The 16,044-nt window shown below is 60.1% G+C and overlaps 6 non-coding genes across 6 annotated transcripts; all 6 read right to left on the reverse strand.

The window, feature by feature from the left end:
• Positions 1-2,521: 2,521 nt before the first annotated feature.
• Positions 2,522-2,593, reverse strand: TRNAP-AGG. Its single transcript has one exon. It is a non-coding gene; the product is annotated as a tRNA-Pro (tRNA).
• Positions 2,594-3,522: 929 nt separating this feature from the next.
• Positions 3,523-3,594, reverse strand: TRNAP-UGG. Its single transcript has one exon. It is a non-coding gene; the product is annotated as a tRNA-Pro (tRNA).
• Positions 3,595-6,251: 2,657 nt separating this feature from the next.
• Positions 6,252-6,323, reverse strand: TRNAP-UGG. Its single transcript has one exon. It is a non-coding gene; the product is annotated as a tRNA-Pro (tRNA).
• A 2,663-nt stretch (positions 6,324-8,986) lies between these two features.
• On the reverse strand, positions 8,987-9,058 carry TRNAP-UGG. The gene has a single exon. It is a non-coding gene; the product is annotated as a tRNA-Pro (tRNA).
• A 2,680-nt stretch (positions 9,059-11,738) lies between these two features.
• On the reverse strand, positions 11,739-11,810 carry TRNAP-UGG. Its single transcript has one exon. It is a non-coding gene; the product is annotated as a tRNA-Pro (tRNA).
• Positions 11,811-14,459: 2,649 nt separating this feature from the next.
• Positions 14,460-14,531, reverse strand: TRNAP-UGG. Its single transcript has one exon. It is a non-coding gene; the product is annotated as a tRNA-Pro (tRNA).
• Between the last annotated feature and the right edge of the window lie 1,513 nt (positions 14,532-16,044).

Genomic DNA, 16,044 nt, shown 5'->3' on the forward strand with positions numbered 1-16,044 from the left:
GCTAACCACAAGTCACACAAGCAATTTCCTTAGACACTCCAGTCTCCCAGCATCACCACCAGTGCACTCGTCCTGGGGATGAATGGTTATGAAAACCAACACCCCAATAAAAGAAAAAGGTTCTCTCAATCCCAAAGGACCAAGCCCCAGACCTAGGTCAATATACACATCAGATCTTACCCACAAATCACGCTGTTGCCAGTCCTTTAGAATCTAAAATCTAAAGGTTTATTTACAAAGGGAAAAAGGTAGAGATGAGAGGTAGAATTGGTTAAATGGAATCAATTACATACAGTAATGGCAAAGTTCTTAGTTCAGGCTTGCAGCAGTGCTGGAGCAAACTGCAGGTTCAGATTAAGTCTCTGAAACATCCCCCGCTGGGATGGGTCCTCAGTCCCTGGTGTAGAGCTTCAGTTTGTAGCAAAGTTCCTCCAGAGGTCAGAAGCAGGATTGAAGACAAGATGGAGATGATGCATCAGCCTTATATAGACTTTTCCAGGTGTAAGAATTCCTTTGTCCTAACGGTGGAAACTTACAGCAAAAATAAAATGGAGTCTGGAGTCACAAGGGCCAGTCCCCGCATACTTTGCTGAGTCACAAGGCGTGTCTGCCTTCTCTCCATGGGTCAATTGTGTAGCTGATGGCCCTTTAATGGGCCATCAAGCCAGCTATGCCGGGCTAACATCAGCTTTGTCTGGGACACTTCCCAGAGGCAGAGCATACTACAGACAGTATAGAGCCAATACTTATACTTAAACTACAAAATGATACACAGACATACAGACAGCATAATCATAACCAGCAACCCAGAACCTGGTCTTAGACACCTTATATGACCCCCTTTACTTAGGATTTGGTGCCACCACAGGACCTTGGTTGCAACCCATGTTCTATATGGTTCCCATTTATATCAATAACGTCACAGCCAGCTAGGCCTATCAACGCCACGGGCTGCACCTGGAGGAAGAGCCAGGGGGCAGAGATGGAGTGCAAGCGGACTCAGCTGGGCCGGAAGAGGCAGGGCCTCGAAAGCCAGGAAGCTGGCGAGAGACAGAGGCTGCTGCTGGGACAGGGCACTCGCTCCCTGGGAGGATTTGGAGCCGGTACACCCAGAGCAAGGAGGAAAGCCAGGGGTTTTAGGAAGCAGTCCAGGGAAGGAGCAGTCCAGGCAAGGGGGAGAAAGCCCAGAAGTGCTGGGCGTAGGGTCCCTGGACTGGATCCCGCAGAAGAGGGCCCGTCCGGGTTCCCCTACCAGCCACCGAGAGCATGGCCTAGACCAGGCGCAGGGCACTGAGGGGCACGACGGGACCTGGGTCACCGTGGTGGTGACAGAGAATGGAAGCCCTGTACGCTGGAAAGGGGGGGAACGCCGCGTCCCCTAGCCGGAGGGCTGAATCCCACAGAGGAGAGCGGCAGCTCCTGAGAGCGAGAGAGGGGCTCCAGAGGAGTAACTGAGAGGGTGTTACCGCTGGTTGGGGGGTCAGCCTGAGCCAGCCTATTCCCAGGAGGAGCGGTGCGCGGACCCGTGCCGTCACACTAACCAAATGGAAAGAAGAGCAGGAAAAGCACCCCATCGGGGAAAGATGAGCCGCCAGCCCAGACCCGAGTTCCCCGTAGAGCAGCAAAGAAACCACGGCAAGGGCTTGGGTGGGATTTCTGGCACCCTAGCGAGAATCCTACCTCTAGACCAAGAAGCCCCTCTGGCCAAGGAGGGGCTCGGCACGCCCCGGCCCGGAAGTTTGGGAGAAACAACAGGCCGCTGTCGGCATCAAGTTGAAAAGGACCGCGCCTCTCTTCAGCTTTCCAAGGTCATCTCCACGCTGGGTCTGTCACACCCCTGGAGCAGCAAACCAAATTTACACCCTAACGCCACTCTCACGCCACAGGATTGGGGAGAAAAACCCAGGCAAAAGTTGGGGGAAAAAAAGAAAGGCAAACAGACCCTTTGGCGAGGGCTTGTCCAGGAGCTGACCCTGGGGCCTCTCGCACCCGAAGCGACACTTGGACTCGCCAAAGTCAACAAACCCTTTCTTTGGAGCCGTAGCGATCATCATTTCCACGTTTTCGCAACCAAACCGAACCAAGCCAAGCCGAAGGAAACCAAACCAAGCCCCCCAAGAACTGGCAGAGTTAGCCCTGAAATGAAAAAAAGGACTGTGCCTGACTTCACCTTTCCAAGGTCTCCTCCTCGCTCTCTCACGCCGTACGTGAGAACCCTTCACCTGGCCCGAGGAACCAAATGCAGACCCTAACGCAGCCCTCCCTCTCCGGGATGTTGGAGGAAGAGGAAGAAAAACCCGCCACGGTGCGCTCAAAGACAGGCTCGGACAGAGCTTGGATGAAATTTGGAGCCGGGCTCTCTAGCGCCCAAGAGCAGACTCACGCCCCGGTCCAACTAATCCTTTCGTAGGTCTAAGGAAAGCAGTGTTTCACAGGAGTTTCCAAAAGCGAGCCCGGCAAGGGTGTGGAGACGTGAAGGTAGGTGAGGAAACACAGCCCGCGGGAGAGAGGGCGGGCAGATGGGCTTGTCCGGGATTTGAACCCGGGACCTCTCGCACCCTAAGCGAGAATCATACGCCTAGACCAACAAGCCACTTTGGCTGTGGTCTGGCCTCAGCAGTTTAGGCCAAAGCCCAACCTGCCTGTAAATGTTCACCACTTCTAAACGGCGCTCCTCCAGTGCCACGATACCCCAGGCAACGGTGTCTGTGCGTGTGCCGTCGGGCACCGGTAGGTGGAATCCAGCGCCCGCGTCTTCGGCTCCCGGGGAGGGCTACGTTGAGGCCACGCCAATCAGGAGAAGAGTGGGTAGAAGAAAAGAGCCAGAAAGTTGCAAGAGTCCTCCTTTCCATCTGAGCTGGGTGCTCCATTCTCCACTTGGGGGGCTAGCCCTGAGAGCTGGGCGGATAGGGTGCGGGCAGCGCCAGCTGTGTCTGGGCTTTTCTGTCTGAGCCGGGCGCTGGGTTCTTGTCTTCGGGGTGGGAGCGTGTGGCTCTGCGGAGTGGGCGTCCGGCCTCCGGGGAGCTGGCGAGCTCCTCCAGCTGCGTAGGCCCACACTTAAGCCTCTCCCCTTCCTTGGGGTGCCCACTGGAAAGCCTCCCCAGCCTGTGCTCCAGCTGGACTGTTAAGCCTCCTGCGTGGCTTGCGCTGGGAGCAGGAACCCCGTTGGGCGTCATTTGCGGGACATGGCGTCAGGAAAGCATTTGGGCCACCAGGTCAACCCATTGGGTCCAATGGGTGGAGGATGCCGCCGACTCCCTGTGGGGCCACCTCAAGCCGGTCCTCCCGCCAGCGGCCGTCCGGCCTCTCCTCGCCCTGCCCTGCCCCGCCCCAGTGGCCCTTGCGCCACGTGCTCAAGATGCTCCTTCCGCCATCGGGGGAGGCGGCCACTCCGGCTCGCCCTCTGCAGCCCTCAGCCACCCGGCACTACGTTGAGACGCTAAGGCAGCTGTGGCTCGACAGGCTGTTGGAGAAAGAAAAGGTAGACGGGGCAAATCGGGCCAGCAACGAGACCTCGTGCCAGGGCTTGTCCGGGAATTGAACCCGGGACCTCTTGCTCCCAAAGCAAGAATCATGCTCCTAGACCAACAAGCCACAGCCTGCTGCTCATGGCACCCTCCCGCCCGCGACTGAATGAAAGGGCACGCTCCCTGTGGAAGGCGTTAAGGTGGCCAGCTAGGCCTATCAACGCCACGGGCTGCACCTGGAGGAAGAGCCAGGGGGCAGAGATGGAGTGCAAGCGGACTCAGCTGGGCCGGAAGAGGCAGGGCCTCGAAAGCCAGGAAGCTGGCGAGAGACAGAGGCTGCTGCTGGGACAGGGCACTCGCTCCCTGGGAGGATTTGGAGCCGGTACACCCAGAGCAAGGAGGAAAGCCAGGGGTTTTAGGAAGCAGTCCAGGGAAGGAGCAGTCCAGGCAAGGGGGAGAAAGCCCAGAAGTGCTGGGCGTAGGGTCCCTGGACTGGATCCCGCAGAAGAGGGCCCGTCCGGGTTCCCCTACCAGCCACCGAGAGCATGGCCTAGACCAGGCGCAGGGCACTGAGGGCACGACGGGACCTGGGTCACCGTGGTGGTGACAGAGAATGGAAGCCCTGTACGCTGGAAATGGGGGGAACGCCGCGTCCCCTAGCCGGAGGGCTGAATCCCACAGAGGAGAGCGGCAGCTCCTGAGAGCGAGAGGGGCTCCAGAGGAGTAACTGACGGGGTGTTACCGCCGGTTGGGGGGTCAGCCTGAGCCAGCCTATTCCCAGGAGGAGCGGTGCGCGGACCCGTGCCGTCACACTAACCAAATGGAAAGAAGAGCAGGAAAAGCACCCCATGGAGGAAAGATGAGCCGCCAGCCCAGCCCGAGTTCCCGTAGAGCAGCAAAGAAACCACGGCAAGGGCTTGTGTGGGATTTCTGGCACCCTAAGCGAGAATCCTACCTCTAGACCAAGAAGCCCCTCTGGCCAAGGAGGGCTCGGCACGCCCGGCCGGAAGTTTGGGAGAAACAACAGGCCGCTGTCGGCATCAAGTTGAAAAGGACCGCGCCTCTCTTCAGCTTTCCAAGGTCATCTCCACGCTGGGTCTGTCACACCCCTGGAGCAGCAAACCAAATTTACACCCTAACGCCACTCTCACGCCACAGGATTGGGGAGAAAAACCCAGGCAAAAGTTGGGGAAAAAGAAAGGCAAACAGACCCTTTGGCGAGGGCTTGTCAGGAGCTGACCCTGGGGCCTCGCACCCGGCGACACTTGGACTCGCCAAAGTCAACAAACCCTTTCTTTGGAGCCGTAGCGATCATCATTTCCACGTTTTTCGCAACCAAACCGAACCAAGCCAAGCCGAAGAAACCAAACCAAGCCCCCCAAGAACTGGCAGAGTTAGCCCTGAAATGAAAAAAAGGACTGTGCCTGACTTCACCTTTCCAAGGTCTCCTCCTCGCTCTCTCACGCCGTACGTGAGAACCCTTCACCTGGCCCGAGGAACCAAATGCAGACCCTAACGCAGCCCTCCCTCTCCGGGATGTTGGAGAGGAAGAGGAAGAAAAAACCCGCCACGGTGCGCTGCAAAGACAGGCTCGGCCAGAGCTGGGATGAAATTTGGGCCGGGGTCTCGCGCCCAAGAGCAGACTCACGCCCCGGTCCAACTAATCCTTTCGTAGGTCTAAGGAAAGCAGTGTTTCACAGGAGTTTCCAAAAGCGAGCCCGGCAAGGGTGTGGAGACGTGAAGGTAGGTGAGGAAACACAGCCCGCGGGAGAGAGGCGGGCAGATGGGCTTGTCCGGGATTTGAACCGGGACCTCTCGCACCCTAAGCGAGAATCATACGCCTAGACCAACAAGCCACTTTGGCTGTGGTCTGGCCTCAGCAGTTTAGGCCAAAGCCCAACCTGCCTGTAAATGTTCACCACTTCTAAACGGCGCTCCTCCAGTGCCACGATACCCCAGGCAACGGTGTCTGTGCGTGTGCCGTCGGGCACCGGTAGGTGGAATCCAGCGCCCGCGTCTTCGGCTCCCGGGGAGGGCTACGTTGAGGCCACGCCAATCAGGAGAAGAGTGGGTAGAAGAAAAGAGCCAGAAAGTTGCAAGAGTCCTCCTTTCCATCTGAGCTGGGTGCTCCATTCTCCACTTGGGGGGCTAGCCCTGAGAGCTGGGCGGATAGGGTGCGGGCAGCGCCAGCTGTGTCTGGGCTTTTCTGTCTGAGCCGGGCGCTGGGTTCTTGTCTTCGGGGTGGGAGCGTGTGGCTCTGCGGAGTGGGCGTCCGGCCTCCGGGGAGCTGGCGAGCTCCTCCAGCTGCGTAGGCCCACACTTAAGCCTCTCCCCTTCCTTGGGGTGCCCACTGGAAAGCCTCCCCAGCCTGTGCTCCAGCTGGACTGTTAAGCCTCCCTGCGTGGCTTGCGCTGGGGAGCAGGAACCCCCGTTGGGCGTCATTTGCGGGGACATGGCGTCAGGAAAGCATTTGGGCCACCAGGTCAACCCATTGGGTCCAATGGGTGGAGGATGCCGCCGACTCCCTGTGGGGCCACCTCAAGCCGGTCCTCCCGCCAGCGGCCGTCCGGCCTCTCCTCGCCCTGCCCCGCCCCAGTGGCCCTTGCGCCACGTGCTCAAGATGCTCCTTCCGCCATCGGGGGAGGCGGCCACTCCGGCTCGCCCTCTGCAGCCCTCAGCCACCCGGCACTACGTTGAGACGCTAAGGCAGCTGTGGCTCGACAGGCTGTTGGAGAAAGAAAAGGTAGACGGGGCAAATCGGGCCAGCAACGAGACCTCGTGCCAGGGCTTGTCCGGGAATTGAACCCGGGACCTCTTGCTCCCAAAGCAAGAATCATGCTCCTAGACCAACAAGCCACAGCCTGCTGCTCATGGCACCCTCCACCCGCGACTGAATGAAAGGGCACGCTCCCTGTGGAAGGCGTTAAGGTGGCCAGCTAGGCCTATCAACGCCACGGGCTGCACCTGGAGGAAGAGCCAGGGGGCAGAGATGGAGTGCAAGCGGACTCAGCTGGGCCGGAAGAGGCAGGGCCTCGAAAGCCAGGAAGCTGGCGAGAGACAGAGGCTGCTGCTGGGACAGGGCACTCGCTCCTGGGAGGATTTGGAGCCAGTACACCCAGAGCAAGGAGGAAAGCCAGGGGTTTTAGGAAGCAGTCCAGGAAGGAGCAGTCCAGGCAAGGGGAGAAAGCCCAGAAGTGCTGGGCGTAGGGTCCCTGGACTGGATCCGCAGAAGAGGGCCCGTCCGGGTTCCCCTACCAGCCACCGAGAGCATGGCCTAGACCAGGCGCAGGGCACTGAGGGCACGACGGGACCTGGGTCACCGTGGTGGTGACAGAGAATGGAAGCCCTGTGCGCTGGAAAGGGGGAACGCCGCGTCCCTAGCCGGAGGGCTGAATCCCACAGAGGAGCGGCAGCTCCTGAGAGCGAGAGAGGGGCTCCAGAGGAGTAACTGACGGGGTGTTACCGCTGGTTGGGGGGTCAGCCTGAGCCAGCCTATTCCCAGGAGGAGCGGTGCGCGGACCCGTGCCGTCACACTAACCAAATGGAAAGAAGAGCAGGAAAAGCACCCCATCGGGGAAAGATGAGCCGCCAGCCCAGCCCCGAGTTCCCCGTAGAGCAGCAAAGAAACCACGGCAAGGGCTTGTGTGGGATTTCTGGCACCCTAAGCGAGAATCCTACCTCTAGACCAAGAAGCCCCTCTGGCCAAGGAGGGGCTCGGCACGCCCCGGCCCGGAAGTTTGGGAGAAACAACAGGCCGCTGTCGGCATCAAGTTGAAAAGGACCGCCTCTCTTCAGCTTTCCAAGGTCATCTCCACGCTGGGTCTGTCACACCCCTGGAGCAGCAAACCAAATTTACACCCTAACGCCACTCTCACGCCACAGGATTGGGGAGAAAAACCCAGGCAAAAGTTGGGGGAAAAAAAGAAAGGCAAACAGACCCTTTGGCGAGGGCTTGTCCAGGAGCTGACCCTGGGGCCTCTCGCACCCGAAGCGACACTTGGACTCGCCAAAGTCAACAAACCCTTTCTTTGGAGCCGTAGCGATCATCATTTCCACGTTTTTCGCAACCAAACCGAACCAAGCCAAGCCGAAGGAAACCAAACCAAGCCCCCCAAGAACTGGCAGAGTTAGCCCTGAAATGAAAAAAAGGACTGTGCCTGACTTCACCTTTCCAAGGTCTCCTCCTCGCTCTCTCACGCCGTACGTGAGAACCCTTCACCTGGCCCGAGGAACCAAATGCAGACCCTAACGCAGCCCTCCCTCTCCGGGATGTTGGAGAGGAAGAGGAAGAAAAAACCCGCCACGGTGCGCTGCAAAGACAGGCTCGGCCAGAGCTGGGATGAAATTTGGAGCCGGGGTCTCGCGCCCAAGAGCAGACTCACGCCCCGGTCCAACTAATCCTTTCGTAGGTCTAAGGAAAGCAGTGTTTCACAGGAGTTTCCAAAAGCGAGCCCGGCAAGGGTGTGGAGACGTGAAGGTAGGTGAGGAAACACAGCCCGCGGGAGAGAGGGCGGGCAGATGGGCTTGTCCGGGATTTGAACCGGGACCTCTCGCACCCTAAGCGAGAATCATACGCCTAGACCAACAAGCCACTTTGGCTGTGGTCTGGCCTCAGCAGTTTAGGCCAAAGCCCAACCTGCCTGTAAATGTTCACCACTTCTAAACGGCGCTCCTCCAGTGCCACGATACCCCAGGCAACGGTGTCTGTGCGTGTGCCGTCGGGCACCGGTAGGTGGAATCCAGCGCCCGCGTCTTCGGCTCCCGGGGAGGGCTACGTTGAGGCCACGCCAATCAGGAGAAGAGTGGGTAGAAGAAAAGAGCCAGAAAGTTGCAAGAGTCCTCCTTTCCATCTGAGCTGGGTGCTCCATTCTCCACTTGGGGGGCTAGCCCTGAGAGCTGGGCGGATAGGGTGCGGGCAGCGCCAGCTGTGTCTGGGCTTTTCTGTCTGAGCCGGGCGCTGGGTTCTTGTCTTCGGGGTGGGAGCGTGTGGCTCTGCGGAGTGGGCGTCCGGCCTCCGGGGAGCTGGCGAGCTCCTCCAGCTGCGTAGGCCCACACTTAAGCCTCTCCCCTTCCTTGGGGTGCCCACTGGAAAGCCTCCCCAGCCTGTGCTCCAGCTGGACTGTTAAGCCTCCCTGCGTGGCTTGCGCTGGGGAGCAGGAACCCCCGTTGGGCGTCATTTGCGGGGACATGGCGTCAGGAAAGCATTTGGGCCACCAGGTCAACCCATTGGGTCCAATGGGTGGAGGATGCCGCCGACTCCCTGTGGGGCCACCTCAAGCCGGTCCTCCCGCCAGCGGCCGTCCGGCCTCTCCTCGCCCTGCCCTGCCCCAGTGGCCCTTGCGCCACGTGCTCAAGATGCTCCTTCCGCCATCGGGGGAGGCGGCCACTCCGGCTCGCCCTCTGCAGCCCTCAGCCACCCGGCACTACGTTGAGACGCTAAGGCAGCTGTGGCTCGACAGGCTGTTGGAGAAAGAAAAGGTAGACGGGGCAAATCGGGCCAGCAACGAGACCTCGTGCCAGGGCTTGTCCGGGAATTGAACCCGGGACCTCTTGCTCCCAAAGCAAGAATCATGCTCCTAGACCAACAAGCCACAGCCTGCTGCTCATGGCACCCTCCCGCCCGCGACTGAATGAAAGGGCACGCTCCCTGTGGAAGGCGTTAAGGTGGCCAGCTAGGCCTATCAACGCCACGGGCTGCACCTGGAGGAAGAGCCAGGGGGCAGAGATGGAGTGCAAGCGGACTCAGCTGGGCCGGAAGAGGCAGGGCCTCGAAAGCCAGGAAGCTGGCGAGAGACAGAGGCTGCTGCTGGGACAGGGCACTCGCTCCCTGGGAGGATTTGGAGCAGGTACACCCAGAGCAAGGAGGAAAGCCAGGGGTTTTAGGAAGCAGTCCAGGGAAGGAGCAGTCCAGGCAAGGGGGAGAAAGCCCAGAAGTGCTGGGCGTAGGGTCCCTGGACTGGATCCCGCAGAAGAGGGCCCGTCCGGGTTCCCCTACCAGCCACCGAGAGCATGGCCTAGACCAGGCGCAGGGCACTGAGGGGCACGACGGGACCTGGGTCACCGTGGTGGTGACAGAGAATGGAAGCCCTGTACGCTGGAAAGGGGGGGAACGCCGCGTCCCCTAGCCGGAGGGCTGAATCCCACAGAGGAGAGCGGCAGCTCCTGAGAGCGAGAGAGGGGCTCCAGAGGAGTAACTGACAGGGTGTTACCGCTGGTTGGGGGGTCAGCCTGAGCCAGCCTATTCCCAGGAGGAGCGGTGCGCGGACCCGTGCCGTCACACTAACCAAATGGAAAGAAGAGCAGGAAAAGCACCCCATCGGGGAAAGATGAGCCGCCAGCCCAGCCCCGAGTTCCCCGTAGAGCAGCAAAGAAACCACGGCAAGGGCTTGTGTGGGATTTCTGGCACCCTAAGCGAGAATCCTACCTCTAGACCAAGAAGCCCCTCTGGCCAAGGAGGGGCTCGGCACGCCCCGGCCCGGAAGTTTGGGAGAAACAACAGGCCGCTGTCGGCATCAAGTTGAAAAGGACCGCGCCTCTCTTCAGCTTTCCAAGGTCATCTCCACGCTGGGTCTGTCACACCCCTGGAGCAGCAAACCAAATTTACACCCTAACGCCACTCTCACGCCACAGGATTGGGGAGAAAAACCCAGGCAAAAGTTGGGGGAAAAAAAGAAAGGCAAACAGACCCTTTGGCGAGGGCTTGTCCAGGAGCTGACCCTGGGGCCTCTCGCACCCGAAGCGACACTTGGACTCGCCAAAGTCAACAAACCCTTTCTTTGGAGCCGTAGCGATCATCATTTCCACGTTTTTCGCAACCAAACCGAACCAAGCCAAGCCGAAGGAAACCAAACCAAGCCCCCCAAGAACTGGCAGAGTTAGCCCTGAAATGAAAAAAAGGACTGTGCCTGACTTCACCTTTCCAAGGTCTCCTCCTCGCTCTCTCACGCCGTACGTGAGAACCCTTCACCTGGCCCGAGGAACCAAATGCAGACCCTAACGCAGCCCTCCCTCTCCGGGATGTTGGAGAGGAAGAGGAAGAAAAAACCCGCCACGGTGCGCTGCAAAGACAGGCTCGGCCAGAGCTGGGATGAAATTTGGAGCCGGGGTCTCTCGCGCCCAAGAGCAGACTCACGCCCCGGTCCAACTAATCCTTTCGTAGGTCTAAGGAAAGCAGTGTTTCACAGGAGTTTCCAAAAGCGAGCCCGGCAAGGGTGTGGAGACGTGAAGGTAGGTGAGGAAACACAGCCCGCGGGAGAGAGGGCGGGCAGATGGGCTTGTCCGGGATTTGAACCGGGACCTCTCGCACCTAAGCGAGAATCATACGCCTAGACCAACAAGCCACTTTGGCTGTGGTCTGGCCTCAGCAGTTTAGGCCAAAGCCCAACCTGCCTGTAAATGTTCACCACTTCTAAACGGCGCTCCTCCAGTGCCACGATACCCCAGGCAACGGTGTCTGTGCGTGTGCCGTCGGGCACGGTAGGTGGAATCCAGCGCCCGCGTCTTCGGCTCCCGGGGAGGGCTACGTTGAGGCCACGCCAATCAGGAGAAGAGTGGGTAGAAGAAAAGAGCCAGAAAGTTGCAAGAGTCCTCCTTTCCATCTGAGCTGGGTGCTCCATTCTCCACTTGGGGGGCTAGCCCTGAGAGCTGGGCGGATAGGGTGCGGGCAGCGCCAGCTGTGTCTGGGCTTTTCTGTCTGAGCCGGGCGCTGGGTTCTTGTCTTCGGGGTGGGAGCGTGTGGCTCTGCGGAGTGGGCGTCCGGCCTCCGGGGAGCTGGCGAGCTCCTCCAGCTGCGTAGGCCCACACTTAAGCCTCTCCCCTTCCTTGGGGTGCCCACTGGAAAGCCTCCCCAGCCTGTGCTCCAGCTGGACTGTTAAGCCTCCCTGCGTGGCTTGCGCTGGGGAGCAGGAACCCCCGTTGGGCGTCATTTGCGGGGACATGGCGTCAGGAAAGCATTTGGGCCACCAGGTCAACCCATTGGGTCCAATGGGTGGAGGATGCCGCCGACTCCCTGTGGGGCCACCTCAAGCCGGTCCTCCCCCAGCGGCCGTCCGGCCTCTCCTCGCCCTGCCCTGCCCCGCCCCAGTGGCCCTTGCGCCACGTGCTCAAGATGCTCCTTCCGCCATCGGGGGAGGCGGCCACTCCGGCTCGCCCTCTGCAGCCCTCAGCCACCCGGCACTACGTTGAGACGCTAAGGCAGCTGTGGCTCGACAGGCTGTTGGAGAAAGAAAAGGTAGACGGGGCAAATCGGGCCAGCAACGAGACCTCGTGCCAGGGCTTGTCCGGGAATTGAACCCGGGACCTCTTGCTCCCAAAGCAAGAATCATGCTCCTAGACCAACAAGCCACAGCCTGCTGCTCATGGCACCCTCCGCCCGCGACTGAATGAAAGGGCACGCTCCCTGTGGAAGGCGTTAAGGTGGCCAGCTAGGCCTATCAACGCCACGGGCTGCACCTGGAGGAAGAGCCAGGGGGCAGAGATGGAGTGCAAGCGGACTCAGCTGGGCCGGAAGAGGCAGGGCCTCGAAAGCCAGGAAGCTGGCGAGAGACAGAGGCTGCTGCTGGGACAGGGCACTCGCTCCCTGGGAGGATTTGGAGCAGTACACCCAGAGCAAGGAGGAAAGCCAGGGGTTTTAGGAAGCAGTCCAGGAAGGAGCAGTCCAGGCAAGGGGGAGAAAGCCCAGAAGTGCTGGGCGTAGGGTCCCTGGACTGGATCCCGCAGAAGAGGGCCCGTCCGGGTTCCCCTACCAGCCACCGAGAGCATGGCCTAGACCAGGCGCAGGGCACTGAGGGCACGACGGGACCTGGGTCACCGTGGTGGTGACAGAGAATGGAAGCCCTGTGCGCTGGAAAGGGGGCGCGCGTCCCCTAGCCGGAGGGCTGAATCCCACAGAGGAGAGCGGCAGCTCCTGAGAGAGAGGGGCTCCAGAGGAGTAACTGACGGGGTGTTACCGCCGGTTGGGGGGTCAGCCTGAGCCAGCCTATTCCCAGGAGGAGCGGTGCGCGGACCCGTGCCGTCACACTAACCAAATGGAAAGAAGAGCAGGAAAAGCACCCCATCGGGGAAAGATGAGCCGCCAGCCCAGCCCCGAGTTCCCCGTAGAGCAGCAAAGAAACCACGGCAAGGGCTTGTGTGGGATTTCTGGCACCCTAAGCGAGAATCCTACCTCTAGACCAAGAAGCCCCTCTGGCCAAGGAGGGGCTCGGCACGCCCCGGCCCGGAAGTTTGGGAGAAACAACAGGCCGCTGTCGGCATCAAGTTGAAAAGGACCGCGCCTCTCTTCAGCTTTCCAAGGTCATCTCCACGCTGGGTCTGTCACACCCCTGGAGCAGCAAACCAAATTTACACCCTAACGCCACTCTCACGCCACAGGATTGGGAGAAAAACCCAGGCAAAAGTTGGGGAAAATGAAAGGCAAACAGACCCTTTGGCGAGGGCTTGTCCAGGAGCTGACCCTGGGGCCTCTCGCACCCGAAGCGACACTTGGACTCGCCAAAGTCAACAAACCCTTTCTTTGGAGCCGTAGCGATCATCATTTCCACGTTTTTCGCAACCAAACCGAACCAAGCCAAGCCGAAGGAAACCAAACCAAGCCCCCCAAGAACTGGCAGAGTTAGCCCTGAAATGAAAAAAAGGACTGTGCCTGACTTCACCTTTCCAAGGTCTCCTCCTCGCTCTCTCACGCCGTACGTGAGAACCCTTCACCTGGCCCGAGGAACCAAATGCAGACCCTAACGCAGCCCTCCCTCTCCGGGATGTTGGAGAGGAAGAGGAAGAAAAAACCCGCCACGGTGCGCTGCAAAGACAGGCTCGGCCAGAGCTGGGATGAAATTTGGGCCGGGGTCTCTCGCCCAAGAGCAGACTCACGCCCCGGTCCAACTAATCCTTTCGTAGGTCTAAGGAAAGCAGTGTTTCACAGGAGTTTCCAAAAGCGAGCCCGGCAAGGGTGTGGAGACGTGAAGGTAGGTGAGGAAACACAGCCCGCGGGAGAGAGGGCGGGCAGATGGGCTTGTCGGGGATTTGAACCCGGGACCTCTCGCACCCTAAGCGAGAATCATACGCCTAGACCAACAAGCCACTTTGGCTGTGGTCTGGCCTCAGCAGTTTAGGCCAAAGCCCAACCTGCCTGTAAATGTTCACCACTTCTAAACGGCGCTCCTCCAGTGCCACGATACCCCAGGCAACGGTGTCTGTGCGTGTGCCGTCGGGCACGGTAGGTGGAATCCAGCGCCCGCGTCTTCGGCTCCCGGGGAGGGCTACGTTGAGGCCACGCCAATCAGGAGAAGAGTGGGTAGAAGAAAAGAGCCAGAAAGTTGCAAGAGTCCTCCTTTCCATCTGAGCTGGGTGCTCCATTCTCCACTTGGGGGGCTAGCCCTGAGAGCTGGGCGGATAGGGTGCGGGCAGCGCCAGCTGTGTCTGGGCTTTTCTGTCTGAGCCGGGCGCTGGGTTCTTGTCTTCGGGGTGGGAGCGTGTGGCTCTGCGGAGTGGGCGTCCGGCCTCCGGGGAGCTGGCGAGCTCCTCCAGCTGCGTAGGCCCACACTTAAGCCTCTCCCCTTCCTTGGGGTGCCCACTGGAAAGCCTCCCCAGCCTGTGCTCCAGCTGGACTGTTAAGCCTCCCTGCGTGGCTTGCGCTGGGGAGCAGGAACCCCCGTTGGGCGTCATTTGCGGGGACATGGCGTCAGGAAAGCATTTGGGCCACCAGGTCAACCCATTGGGTCCAATGGGTGGAGGATGCCGCCGACTCCCTGTGGGGCCACCTCAAGCCGGTCCTCCCGCCAGCGGCCGTCCGGCCTCTCCTCGCCCTGCCCCAGTAGCCCTTGCGCCACGTGCTCAAGATGCTCCTTCCGCCATCGGGAGGCGGCCCTCGGCTCGCCCTCTGCAGCCCTCAGCCACCCGGCACTACGTTGAGACGCTAAGGCAGCTGTGGCTCGACAGGCTGTTGGAGAAAGAAAAGGTAGACGGGGCAAATCGGGCCAGCAACGAGACCTCGTGCCAGGGCTTGTCCGGGAATTGAACCCGGGACCTCTTGCTCCCAAAGCAAGAATCATGCTCCTAGACCAACAAGCCACAGCCTGCTGCTCATGGCACCCTCCCGCCCGCGACTGAATGAAAGGGCACGCTCCCTGTGGAAGGCGTTAAGGTGGCCAGCTAGGCCTATCAACGCCACGGGCTGCACCTGGAGGAAGAGCCAGGGGGCAGAGATGGAGTGCAAGCGGACTCAGCTGGGCCGGAAGAGGCAGGGCCTCGAAAGCCAGGAAGCTGGCGAGAGACAGAGGCTGCTGCTGGGACAGGGCACTCGCTCCTGGGAGGATTTGGAGCCAGTACACCCAGAGCAAGGAGGAAAGCCAGGGGTTTTAGGAAGCAGTCCAGGGAAGGAGCAGTCCAGGCAAGGGGAGAAAGCCCAGAAGTGCTGGGCGTAGGGTCCCTGGACTGGATCCCGCAGAAGAGGGCCCGTCCGGGTTCCCCTACCAGCCACCGAGCATGGCCTAGACAAGGCGCAGGGCACTGAGGGGCACGACGGGACCTGGGTCACCGTGGTGGTGACAGAGAATGGAAGCCCTGTACGCTGGAAAGGGGAACGCCGCGTCCCTAGCCGGAGGGCTGAATCCCACAGAGGAGAGCGGCAGCTCCTGAGAGCGAGAGAGGGCTCCAGAGGAGTAACTGACGGGGTGTTACCGCTGGTTGGGGGGTCAGCCTGAGCCAGCCTATTCCCAGGAGGAGCGGTGCGCGGACCCGTGCCGTCACACTAACCAAATGGAAAGAAGAGCAGGAAAAGCACCCCATCGGGAAAGATGAGCCGCCAGCCCAGCCCGAGTTCCCGTAGAGCAGCAAAGAAACCACGGCAAGGGCTTGTGTGGGATTTCTGGCACCTAAGCGAGAATCCTACCTCTAGACCAAGAAGCCCCTCTGGCCAAGGAGGGGCTCGGCACGCCCCGGCCCGGAAGTTTGGGAGAAACAACAGGCCGCTGTCGGCATCAAGTTGAAAAGGACCGCGCCTCTCTTCAGCTTTCCAAGGTCATCTCCACGCTGGGTCTGTCACACCCCTGGAGCAGCAAACCAAATTTACACCCTAACGCCACTCTCACGCCACAGGATTGGGGAGAAAAACCCAGGCAAAAGTTGGGGGAAAAAAAGAAAGGCAAACAGACCCTTTGGCGAGGGCTTGTCCAGGAGCTGACCCTGGGGCCTCTCGCACCCGAAGCGACACTTGGACTCGCCAAAGTCAACAAACCCTTTCTTTGGAGCCGTAGCGATCATCATTTCCACGTTTTTCGCAACCAAACCGAACCAAGCCAAGCCGAAGGAAACCAAACCAAGCCCCCCAAGAACTGGCAGAGTTAGCCCTGAAATGAAAAAGGACTGTGCCTGACTTCACCTTTCCAAGGTCTCCTCCTCGCTCTCTCACGCCCGTGCGTGAGAACCCTTCACCTGGCCGAGGAACCAAATGCAGACCCTAACGCAGCCCTCCCTCTCCGGGATGTTGGAGAGGAAGAGGAAGAAAAACCCGCCACGGTGCGCTGCAAAGACAGGCTCGGCCAGAGCTGGGATGAAATTTGGGCCGGGGTCTCGCGCCCAGAGC

This window comes from Mauremys reevesii, linkage group 6, assembly GCF_016161935.1.
Source record: "Mauremys reevesii isolate NIE-2019 linkage group 6, ASM1616193v1, whole genome shotgun sequence".
NCBI lineage: Eukaryota > Metazoa > Chordata > Testudines > Geoemydidae > Mauremys > Mauremys reevesii.